This window comes from Chenopodium album, chromosome 12 (genome assembly GCF_948465745.1).
Source record: "Chenopodium album chromosome 12, dcCheAlbu1.1, whole genome shotgun sequence".
Classification (NCBI taxonomy): Eukaryota; Viridiplantae; Streptophyta; class Magnoliopsida; order Caryophyllales; family Amaranthaceae; genus Chenopodium; species Chenopodium album.
Genome location: NC_137845.1, coordinates 49,802,325 through 49,815,139, shown reverse-complemented (window position 1 = coordinate 49,815,139; position 12,815 = coordinate 49,802,325).

The following is a 12,815-nucleotide window of genomic DNA, read 5'->3' as shown; positions in this document are numbered from 1 at the left end:
TCTTAAATCCTATTGATTTATTTTTCCTTTATTTTAAATGTTTGGTCAAACCTCTTCTTTTATGTTTTTTATTTTTAAATCATTTTCTATTTTCCTAAAATTAATTTTAGTTTTTTGAATTTTTTTTTCTTAATTATTAAATTAAAATAACTTTTAATAAAATCCAAAAATAAGATTAAACTAAAATAATTAAAATAAAAAAAATTGTTCTTCATTTTGTTCATCGACGTTCTTCATTGTTCTTGTTCTTCAACGTTCTTCAGCCATGGAAGAAATTAACCACCAATTCATCATCTTCATCCCGAAAATACATTCACGCAACGACAAAGATCAATCCACACAACTTTCGTAAAAAATTTCAGTTTTCGAAAATTCGGGTTTTTGCAAATTTGGGTTGGTTTTAAATCCTAGAATAATACTTTTTAATTGGACAATCTCAGTTAATGAATACGAAATAGAAAATTATATGTAAACGGAAAAAAAAGAGAACTACAATTATTCTATAATCTGGGTTCGTAAAATATTTTCTTTGATACCTTGTTAGATCCAAAAAAACGAATATGAAATTATAAAGCTTGTTTCTATATAAGGAATTACCGAAATACTTATTGGACATTACTTGTGACAAACATTTTATTAATTATTGCCTACGATGCTATGGGCCTATGGCCAGATGTATATGATTAGCCTATAATTTAGGCTTCTGATAATATATGATCTTTGATAATTTAAGCCAATGAATGACTTAATATATATATATATATATATATATATATATATATATATATATATATATATATATATATATATATATATATATATATATTAATTAATTATATATATATATGGGAGTCTTTTCCCGAGCTTTTAGAGAGCCACGTAGGATTTAATTTTTTCAGCGCGCCAGGTAGGATAATAAATTTTAGTGGTAGCCAATTAAATACGAGATTATTAATTTCTTTTAGAGTTAAATAAATTAAATGGCACGTATGAAAAATTGGGCGATGAGATTTCCCGGTTTAAATTAATTAAATACAAAATATTATCTTTCGATATCAAGAATTTTATCTAAATATATAACAAATTTTAGCACATAAATATATATTTAAAAAATTCAAAAAACCGTGCATCGCGGGAGCTTTACCTAGTGTAAACTATAATTACGATTTATATTGTTACCCTTTTTTTTTTTTTTTAGGAATTTATATTGTTACCTAATACATGTTAGTTGATTACCTCTTATACAATGTTAAAGATTTTATTAGTTTATAATTATTTGGTTAATATATTTCAACATATAGTTGCATACTTGCATTACTTTACACATCACATCATATATATATATATATATATATATATATATATATATATATATATATATATATATATATATATATATATATATATATATATAGGGGAGGGATCCGGTAAGAACCCACCTCTATATAAGAACCCAACCTTATATAAGAACCAATATCAACCGTAGGATTAGATTGAGATTAGCGGTCACGATTAAAACAAATTAAAAAATCAAAATTTATCTTCCTACAGTAAAAAAAAAAAAAAAAAAAAAAAAAAGCAACCCTTACTTTCTCTCTCTTCATGTTCATGAATTTCTCTCTCTTCAAACTCTCAAAAATCTCCATAGAATTTTTGAAGAATTTTCAAATCAGGTATTTTTTTTTTTCAATTTTATTCAAATTTGATGAAATTCGCATGATGTTCAAGTAGAATTTGTGGTTTTTCGATTTTATTTTTGCGATTTTTGTATGTGATTTGATTTATGCGAGTTTTGCCATTTGATTTCTGCGACTTTATTCACTTTTTCGCACAATTTCATGAATATTATTCATGAAAATGGATAAACAAATCTGCACCGAACAATTTTAGTTGATTTTTCGCAAAAATAAAACCCTAGATTTTGAAATAAATGATTCAAAGTGAATTACGAATGATAATTGGCGAAGAACAACACAATCCTACAAAAATAAGCTCCCACATGCAAAGGTAAGTAATAATCTATTAATTTCGACAAATTTCATGTATATTTCTGCTTATTTTAGGGCATTTATTTACAATTTTTTTTTTCTTTTTTTTGTATTTCGAATTCATGGTGTGAAGAAGAAAATGATGAAGTTTCTAGAACTAATAAACCTACTACTATAATTTTGTATAAGTGGAGTACATATTTGAATCTGCTAATGTGGAAGCTAAGAATTTTGACGAATTTAAATTATTAGTAATGACATAATCTTGACCATTGGCTTTTAAATCATTACTTTGAGTAGTGTGTATTATGCTTATGTTCTATCTTTATATGTATTATGTTCTAAAGATTCATTTACACTTATGTTCTAAATTTAGGTATATTATGCTTATGTTCTAAATTTGTTTGTGAAGTTTTTGATGTAGCACAGTCGGTATAATGAGGGTGGAAATGTGTTGTACATGTGGGTGGTTCAGGTTGTTCTATTTGGATTGTGCAAGGATTGTTGTGTGATTGAGGAGTCATAGTTGTGTTGTGTATATGTAGGGGCTTGCAAGGGAGTTTGGTTAAGTAAGGGTCGAGTGTATTCATGAGATATACGTATAGTGTAGATGTTGTGGCTATTGATCGAATTGGGTTATTTTGGAATGTGTATGAGGCTGCAAGAAGTTTGCTCTGATGTGGCTGCACTTTGAGCAGCGAGTGCAGATGCTATATAGGAGGGTTGTAGAGTGTTAAATGGGTGTGTTAAGTGCAAAACAAGTAGCTAGTTGTTGGGGCTGTTTCAGTTGCCTAATTTGTGGAGTTGTGCTGCATACATAAAACAATTGACTGAATAATAAGATATGATACATTGATTTATATCAACCACAAGGAAAAGAACAAGTAAAAGTTAAGAATCAAAATTTAAAATATAGGGGAAAAAATTAGAACATAATAAGTAGAACAAATTTAGAACATTGTTTAAATAAATTAAAACATATTGGGAAAAAAAAAAGAACATAGGCTTAGATCACAGGGGGGAAAAAAATTAGAAAACATGATATTAAAATAGGAAAAAAAATTTGGACAAAAATTTAGAACATAGGCAGAAAAACTGTAGAACATAGGAAAAAAAATTAGAACATAAGAAAAAATTTAGAACATAGGTTTAGAATATAGGGGAAAAAATTTAGAACATAGAAATTAAAGTTAGACATAGGTTTAGAACATTAGAAGAAAATTTAGAGCATAGGCAGAATATTTTTGAAAAAAAAAAATTAAAATATAGAATTTAGAACATAGGCAGAAAATATTTAGAACATATAGGTTTAAAACATAGGCGGTAAAAATTTAGAACAAAATTTAGAACATAGGGGAAAATTTTAGAACACATAGGTTTAGAACATAGGCACAAAAAAAAAAAAAAATAGAACATAGAATAAAATTTAGAACATATAGGTTTAGAACATAGGTAGAAAATTTTTAGAACATGTAGGTATAGAACATGGATAGAAAAAATTTAGAACATAGGTAGAAAAATTTTAGAACATATAGGTTTAGAACATGGGTAGAAAAAATTTAGAACATAGGGAAAAATTTTAGAACATATAGGTTTAGAACATAAGCAAAAAAAAATTTAGAACATAGGGGAAAATTTTAGAACATATAGGTTTAGAACATAAGGCAAAATTTAGAACATAAGTAGAAGATTTTAGAGCATATGTTTACTTGTGTCCATATGTTAAAACCTATTAGCTCAAAGGTAGAGCACTATGCAAAATGCATAGAAGATGTAGGTTCGATTCCTGCATAGGTTATCTCTAAAAATATCTATCTAACAAAAAATAAGAGGAAACCAATTTTCTTAAAAATAAACTATAATAACTCGATAGGTAAAATATAAATTTAACTATTGCTATATTTTACAAACTAAAAATTGGCTTATGTTTTTTTACAAACTAATGTAAAATTATATTTTCAGCTTATATTCTAAATTTTTTCCTAAGTTATGAATTATTTTTTCAACTTATGTTCTAAATTATTTTTCTTATGTTCTAAATTTTTGTTTGCTTATGTTCTAAATTTTGCTATGAAATGTTCTAATTTTTTTTCTGTTTATGTTCTAAATTTTTTCTACTTATGTTCTAAAAAATTTTCTATGTTCTAAATTTTCTTTCTAAGCTCTAAATTTTTTTTTATACTTTTTTTTTTTTTTAAATGACGGATTCTTATACTCTAAATTTTTTCTACCTATGTTCTAAAATTTTCTTTACATATGATCTACTAAATAGTAAGAAAAAAAAGTGAAACAAATTAGCACTAAGTTATACAAGAGAAAAATTAGCTTGAAAAGATTAATGACTATGTAAACTTTGTTAACAATTTAACTCTACGTACTCATACAAACTCTTGCATCCACATTACACAAATGAGCCTACGTGGGATTCGAACCCACTTCTTTTGTGCATTTGCACAATACTCTATCTATTGAGCTAGTAGACTAATGTCTATTAAATTCATTATAAGTAACAAACATAATCGACACATCACAAAAAGAATAGGCCAGGGTGGTTCAGTTTTTCAATTGAGGAATTTAACAGAGTAAACAAACCTGGCAACAACACTAATAAGTAAATACAAAACAAAACTTCTATATGAGTACAATTCAAAAGCCTACAAAATCTATATCCCTGCAACAAATTTAGTGGCAAACATATTATTATCATCTTTTCCATGTAAATAAATACTAGAAATTTCTACTTTAATACTACATTTCTTGGAAAGTACAAGTAGAAGCCACCTTAAGTGGCTATAGCGTTTATTGATGGCACTCTTGTTGTTCTTCTCCAACTGTCACGGCCGGTGACATAACCAAATATAATATAAGTTTTTGCACTCAAATATACATGACATAACATGACTAAGAATTTGTAGTATGAGTTGTTTGTTATCTCCATACCCCAAATAATGGCCTTTACATGAGCAATATTCGACTCCGGGGTCTCTAAAAATTTGATTTAAGCCCCCACCATAATGCTACATTGCTACCCAATCCAATCCTAAGCACAAGCTGCATAACTCCTAATCCCATACCCATTTCACCAAGCATACTAGTGTCTAAATTCACCCTTACTAGGCTCTACTAGGCTCTTCTTACTAGGCTCTGCACCTAATTAATGATTTATAAGCACTCAAAAATATTCAAAGGCTCTACTAGGCTCCTTAATTATAATCTCACTTATGACACATTAGTAGGTAAGAATTAAGTTTAGAACATTTGCATCATAGTTTAGAACATACACACAAATATTTAGAACATTATCCAATCATAAAGAGTAGTTCATAGCAAAATATGAAAAAGAAGTTTCAGACATTAAGCCATTGATTGCAAGAAGAGATGACTACATAAGATCAAATTTAGGATTTAGAATGAAAATTGATAAACCTGAAATTCAAAATAAACACAATAAAAAAATGCAGCAAAATCAAAAAATTATCCTCAAAATAAATTGACAACAAACACAAGATTCAGAAAATTTGATGATGAAATTGACAAAATTGAACACAAACTAATAAACTTAAGTCGAAATACTTAAGTCGGATATATTAATCACAAATTGAAAAAATTAGGGGAAAAAATCAGGAATATTGGCAAAAAAAAATAAAAAAAAATCGCAAAACTGAAATCAAAAATAAAAAACGAGCAAAATCGAAAATAAAATACGAACAAATCGAATGAAGTCAAAATTGATGAAAATAAGGGGAAAAAAATCAGGAAAAATCGTAAAACAAAATTGTAATAGCCAAAAAAAAATGCAAAAGTCTACGAAAAAAATATGAAAAGGGCAAAAATCGATTGATTATATAATATCAGGATTTTAAAACAATTGATAAGCTTACAATAATTTTTCCAAAAGCTAAGAAAATTCGTTGATGAATTTAATGAAATTTGGGTAATTTTGAGCAAGAGAGAGAAGCCGTTGAGGAGAGAGAGGAAGAGTCAAGAGTAGCCTTGTGTTCTACATTAATTTGTTAAAAGTGAATTGTAAACAATCTACAATATAACAAATATGCCATTACTAAAATCAATTTGAGCGGTTAGATCAAAAGGTAATAGAGGGTTCAGATTGGTTCTTATATAAGATTGGATTCTTATATAGAGGATGGTTCTTATATGAGCCTATATATATATATATTGAGATCATGTGAGAACCAAGGTGAATAATAGGAACTAGGAACCAATCTCAGCCTTTAATCATCCTACATCCGACCGCTCACATCTCTCTCGCATTCATTAATGGCATTTTCGTAATTTCGCGAATTTTTAAACATTTTTTTTCCAGTTTTTTAACTTTTAAGGCAATTTCATTTACTTTATGACTGATTTCATTTACTTTTACTAACTTTTCATTTACTTTTTAGAAATAAAACTGGAATCGCTTTGTAAAGGTTAAATGTTACGAAAATGTTATTAATGACACGGGAAGCATGTTGATCATCTGATTAACATGATCTAAGAGCCTAAATTATTTCCTAGTTCTTATTATAGCCTTGGTTCTCAATATAACTTGGTGTATATATATATAAGTGAAAAGACACTTAGAACATATGAGAATATATTTTGATCTTGTAAATATGATATGAGATTACTTTGTTGGAATGTACTTGTTAGAGTTTTTTTTTTTTTTTTTTTTTTTTTTTTTTTTTTTTTTTTTGAAGAAGAAGAAGAAGAAGAAGAAAAAGAAGAAAGAATATATATATTCTAATCTTACATAACTGATTAGCTAAATATAAGGACCTAGAGCTAATTATACACCTAACATATATATCATATTTACAAGATCAGAATATATATTCTCATATATTCTAAAAATACTAAGTATACGTATGAACGTATGCTTTAAAATATATTTACTAGAAAATCTTAGTATTAAAATGTGTTTAAGGATAATAATATATTTTTTGTGATAATAATAAAAATATACTAATGAACATATCCTTCTTTTTTTTTGAAAGAAGGATAATTACATATTTTATATTACGATAGCTTAATTCTACGGAAAAAAAATTAAATTTAAATAACATACCATAATTTAAATGATAATGATTCCTTAACTATGGTCTATTATGGTGATAAAATATCATACTACAAACCATAATGTGGCCCTATTCAGTTCACCTTATTTTTGCTGAATTGAAATTATTTTTACAAAACTAAAATTATTTTTGCTGAACTTAAATTATTTTTACTGAACCATAATGTGGCCATGTTCTTCATTTTGTTCATCAATGTTCTTCATTGTTCTTGTTCTTCGAGGTTCTTCAGCCATGGAAGAAATTAACCACCAATTCATCATCTTTATCCCGTAAATACATTCACCCTACGACAAAGATTGAAATTATGCCTAATCCACAAAACGTTCTAAGGTAGTAAAGTACTGATTATAGTAGTCCTTTGAAATATGACTATCATAATATTTTAATGATTATGTAGTTCATAATTGACGTATTTTTCTTCAAGTAATTAGTTATATTACTTTATTTTTGCTATAAAATAGTATTATCAACATTTTTTTAATTTATCAAAATTTTGGTTTCATTTATATAAATTTTATTCTTACTTTATAGTTTCTTGGAAAATATTTATTTTATGTTGGATTAAAATTTTCAAAAATTATATTTGCATTGTAGATATTAGAATACTAATTATGTCCAATTTATAGTATGAAAAAAATAGATCGTTCATATTGTTTATCATTAAAATAATATGGTAGTCATATTTCAAACAAACGTTGTAGAATATTAAAATCGTGTGGTACATACTATGCTAATCATATGAAGTGTATATAAAGTCACATTTAGAATGATGGATAGGTAGCAACACTATGTACATGGTGCATATGTATTTGTTGATCATCATTTGATTCGATGATGAGCTCCTATTTTATGCAACCTTTCCCTAAACTCCAATACTCCGATTGCCAATCAACGACCTACACTCCTTCTGTGGGTTTGTTTATTTTTGCAACAACAAGTGATTTATTTGTGTCTTCTTTGGCATGTTGTTGAAGCTTAAAGAGTTTTGATGATGATGAATACAAAGAGCAAACTTCATACAATGAGAATTCTTTAAGTGTTGTAATCAGAACATGTGAAGTAGGATTTGGAAGTGGAAGAGTAACCTATCTATAAAGACTCATGGAGATTACGAGGAAAGTTAAAGAAAGTAGAAGAAGAGTTCCACACTGGAACTAACTGAGTTCCCTAACAAGAACATAAAGACTGCAAGTTGAGAAGCTTAACTTGGCCTGCATTGAAGACAACAAGTTTCACAAGAACTTGGTCTGCGAAGTTCCAATAAGGAGCTGGAGAATAGAAGACAACGGGATTTTAATACTGGACTGTGTGAAGCCTAAGTATTCTTAACCTACAGCAATTGACGAAACAATCTAGTTTATGTTAAGTTTATATTTTTAAGGATTGTTGTAAATATGTTAGGTTAGTTTATGCATGAAATTTATTAGAAGTGTGGCAAAGCTTTGGCAGCTTATAAAAGGAAAGTATACAAAAGATAAGTTTTAACTTATGAAAAGATTTTCCAAAGATTTTAATTTGTAAAATCCGATTATAAAAAGATATTATTCTTTTTAACATATTTATCTTTTATAAGTTTTCTAAAAATATTTTCTTCACAAAAGATTTACATAAAATATGTTTTGAGAAATTCAGAAGTTTTATAATTTCTATCTTTTGAAAACCCTACTTGATATACGAGTGGTACATGTATATAAAGTAGCATTAAGATTTTACATAACTTGTGATTTTATGCGTGAAGAATGTGAAGAGAGCTCGATTGTGTACGTTTTCCAAGTTTATGCTTTGTCATATTAGTTTCGTATTCCATGTGTAGCTAGCATCACATATTAATTAGAGGTCAAGTGTTTGTATTGTTTTGGTTTGGGTAAGTGAATTTATTGCATACAGTTTTGTAGGCTTCTATATTGAAGCTGAGTGAGAAAGTACTCAAAGAGTATGTAGAGAATATAAGTCGGGGACTTAGGTTGGGTAGAATAGAGTTCTACTTCATAGCAAGTTTATTCTAGAACTTGTGAGTTTAGGTCTGATCATAATAGGTTGTAACGGGGGAATTTTGCCTATAGTGAAGTGTTTTGGAGTTTGAAATCCCTTAGAGGGCCGAGGTTTTACTTCCACTTGGGCCCTGGAAGGTTTCCTCGTAAAATACTGTGTGCAAGTTCTTTTTACATTCTGTTTTATAATCTGCAAAAATAGTCATTAGGAACTCACCTACAATTCACCCCCCACTTGTAGTGTTCGTCTCAACTAACACAGGTTTTGTGAGTAAGTTTGTTCAATTCACCTTATTTTCATTTATCTAATTTGAGCTTTATTAAATTCAGATAGGAAATTTTGAATTTTGATTTTTGATACCTCAAAAATGACCCCAATTGAATTTTGGCACCCGTTTAAAACTTTTTTTTATTTTGGTACCCATCAAATGTAAAAATTATAGATTTTGGTACCTCTGTCCAACTTCTGTTAAGTTTTCCGTTAGTGGGGTCCTGCCACCTTCCAGCCACCCCTTAGCCACGACGCAACCACCTCGTTTCGCCACCATACCACCGCCACCAAAACTACCCCCTTGCACACAGCCACCTCCAATTCGCCACCACTCCACCGCCACCAAAACTACCCCCCTCGAACGTAGCCACCTCCAATTCGCCACCACACCACCGCCACCAAAACTTTTCCCTTGCACGCAGCCACCACAGCCCAGTCACCAAAGCCGCCGAACAAACTCCAGTTGCCACCGCCACCACTCAAAACTCCCACTCACCCCCAATTCGCACCATCCCCCGCAAAACCAACCTAAAACAACCCAGAAAACCACTCGTTTTCTAAGTTGTTTAAAAACCCTAAACGGGTTTGGTTTTTTGGGTTATTTCCGGTGGGTTTTAGGGTTTCAAGGGGCGGTGAAAAGAAGAGGGTGGTTGTTTCAGGGGGAGGGATGAGGTCGGTGAATAAGGGAGGGGGATTGTCTTCGGCGAACGGTGGTTGTTTTGGAGGGTAGCTGTGCGGTGGTGTGTGGTGGTTTAGCAGCTGTTGAGGCTGAGATTGGAGGAGGGAAAGGGAGGATGTGGGCTCGCCGGTGTCGGAGGAATATTTGGACACCGACAGCCGGCATAGGGAGGGGGAAGGGTGGCTGACGGCGGGGGGGGGGGAGGGGTGGTTGTGGGTGGTTGGTTTTTTTTTTAAGTTTTTTTTATTTTTAATTTATTAAATTATTAAATAATTAGATAATGGGCCCCACTAACGAAAAACTTAATGGAAGTTAGATGGAGGTACCAAAATCTATATTTTTTACATTTGATGGGTACTAAAAAAAAAAAAAGTTTTAAACGGGTGCGAAAATTCAATTCTGGTCATTTTCGAGGTAACAAAATTCAAAATTTCCATTTAGATAATATAAGATAAGTTCAAGAAAAATAAGTTTTAATAAGGTTATACACTCTTTAATATACTTTGTTCACATTTTTAATTAATTATGGACCACTAATATTAAAGACATTATGGTCGTTAAAAAATAAAAATAAAAGTAAAAATAAATAAAGTCCATATGTTAAAATAGGTTAACTATTGGCGCATTGGCCCTATTTACTAACATTGTATATTGGAAGACATTTTTATAAGTAATGGGAACATGAAGGTGGAAAATATGATGGCAAAAATACCACTACATGCATAATAGTAAACAAAAAGTACTATTTAGATAACTGATGCTTTAATGGTACATTATGCATGTATAATAGTACACAAAAATGTACCATTGTACCATTAAGAGGGAAAAAATGTACCACCGAATTTCAGATTGCCCTCCTATTTCCAAGCAAAACAAATAGGGCATATACGTCCAGGGGGACTCAAATAAAGGGTATATATTATGTTAAAATAAAAGTCTTATTGTGTTATAATAAAGGTTAAAAGAAATTAATTTTATTTTAATGAAACTTTTAGTATACTGGTCAATATAAATACTAAAGTTTACTATGTTAAAATTAGAATCACTAAGTTCAATATAACGTCATAATTTAGGTTAGCGATAATATTAAAAGTCATACAAAAATTAAAGGTTCCTATAACGTTAAATTAAGGTTACTATGTTAAAATTAGGATCACCATTATTGTTTAATTTATTAATTTAACGTCAGTTGTGCAGGTATGTGCTACTTAGAAGAATACTACAAGAGGGGGCCGGGGGTGAATTGTAGTATTGGAGGAAATAGAAAACTTTTTGCGGATTTATAAAAACTAAGCTAAACGAACTCAAAGTCACACAAAGAGATTTTAGCGTGTGGAAAACTTTTTGGCCCTAACAGGAAGAAAAACCATGACCACTAGAGATTTTAGGAAAGATTCTTTAATAGAATAGGGCAATCAACCTATTACAAGCTTAAGACTCTATATTCAAGTTTCTCAATGAACTTGAAGTTCCCAGCAATAAGTCCCTCAACTTACTGCTCTTCTCTTCTATCTCTTTCTCCTATGACTTCTCTAATTTTACTCAAACTCCCTAAACCCAATTAAACTCTTAAAAAGAAATACTCTAATGAAAGAAAATAAGAAAGTTATCAACTAAAGTAGAATGCGACTCTTGACTCTTTAAAAACTAAGAAGATAGAAAATACGAATGAGCAAGGGTGAAATTTTTCCATAAAACAATTTCTATATTTATAGAAAAACTTAGCTCGAATGAAACGCCATATTGCACTCCACTTACGCCACTACTCCTACACATCAACGCCACTATCTTCCACCACTTCCAGTGCTTCAAATATGTCCTAAAATTCAGGATACGTTAAAGCAACAAGAAGAGGTTTCCTCGTTCAGTGGAGAAGACTAAATCAAGCACCAGTAGCGCAAGTTTAGGAAAATCTATTAAAGATATTTTTGGAGAATATTTATCCGAAAACAAAATTAATTCTTTTAATCCAAAAATCAGAAAAAGATATTGTAGACACCCAAATGTGTCTCCCCAAAAACCAAACCTAGTGATGAATACCTTTCACGTCATTTGATTATCGAACAAAGTGAAAGTGTGAAAAGTCTAGTGATGAGGATGTTTTTATTAAAATATTTTTTCTTTCTGTTTTGAAAATATTTCTTTTCTTACCCTATTTATAAAAAACATGCAGTCCAGTTTAGTTTGGTCCATGATATGGGTCCAATAATAGTGTAGTTGGATGGGGCTTGAAAAGAACTTTCCAACGATATATTATAAGCCCAATTCCGATGAATAATGAGGAAGTTATGGCCAAAATACTAAACTAGGCCCATATCGGATTTTACCTACGACCCAATGATCATGTGGAGGGTCCAAAGGTTTAATCCTATTCCTAAACTAATTAGGATTTAATTAGAAACTTCTATAAGTTTCTAAAAGATCTTAATTATCCTTTTTGAAAAGATAAAATCAAAGAATTTTAAATTGAATAAAAACTTTCCTTTTTTAAGTCCTAATTCTATTCGAATTTAAAGATGTTCAAAGATAGTCAGATATTATTTTCGTGCCTCATAATTTTTATCCAAATATTATATGGTTGGATAGATCTTGAAATTATCTTTCCAGTGATATATTATATTATTAATTCCGAGCTATAACGAAAAAGATATGAAAGGAATACGAAACTCAATCCAAAACTGACACCGTCCCACTATTTCGGCCATATCTTTTTATATACAAAATATTTTAATCTGATTCTAATTTATTTGGAAATTAGACTTCAAGAGCTTTCCAACGACATATTATATGACTTATTTGGACTTCTGG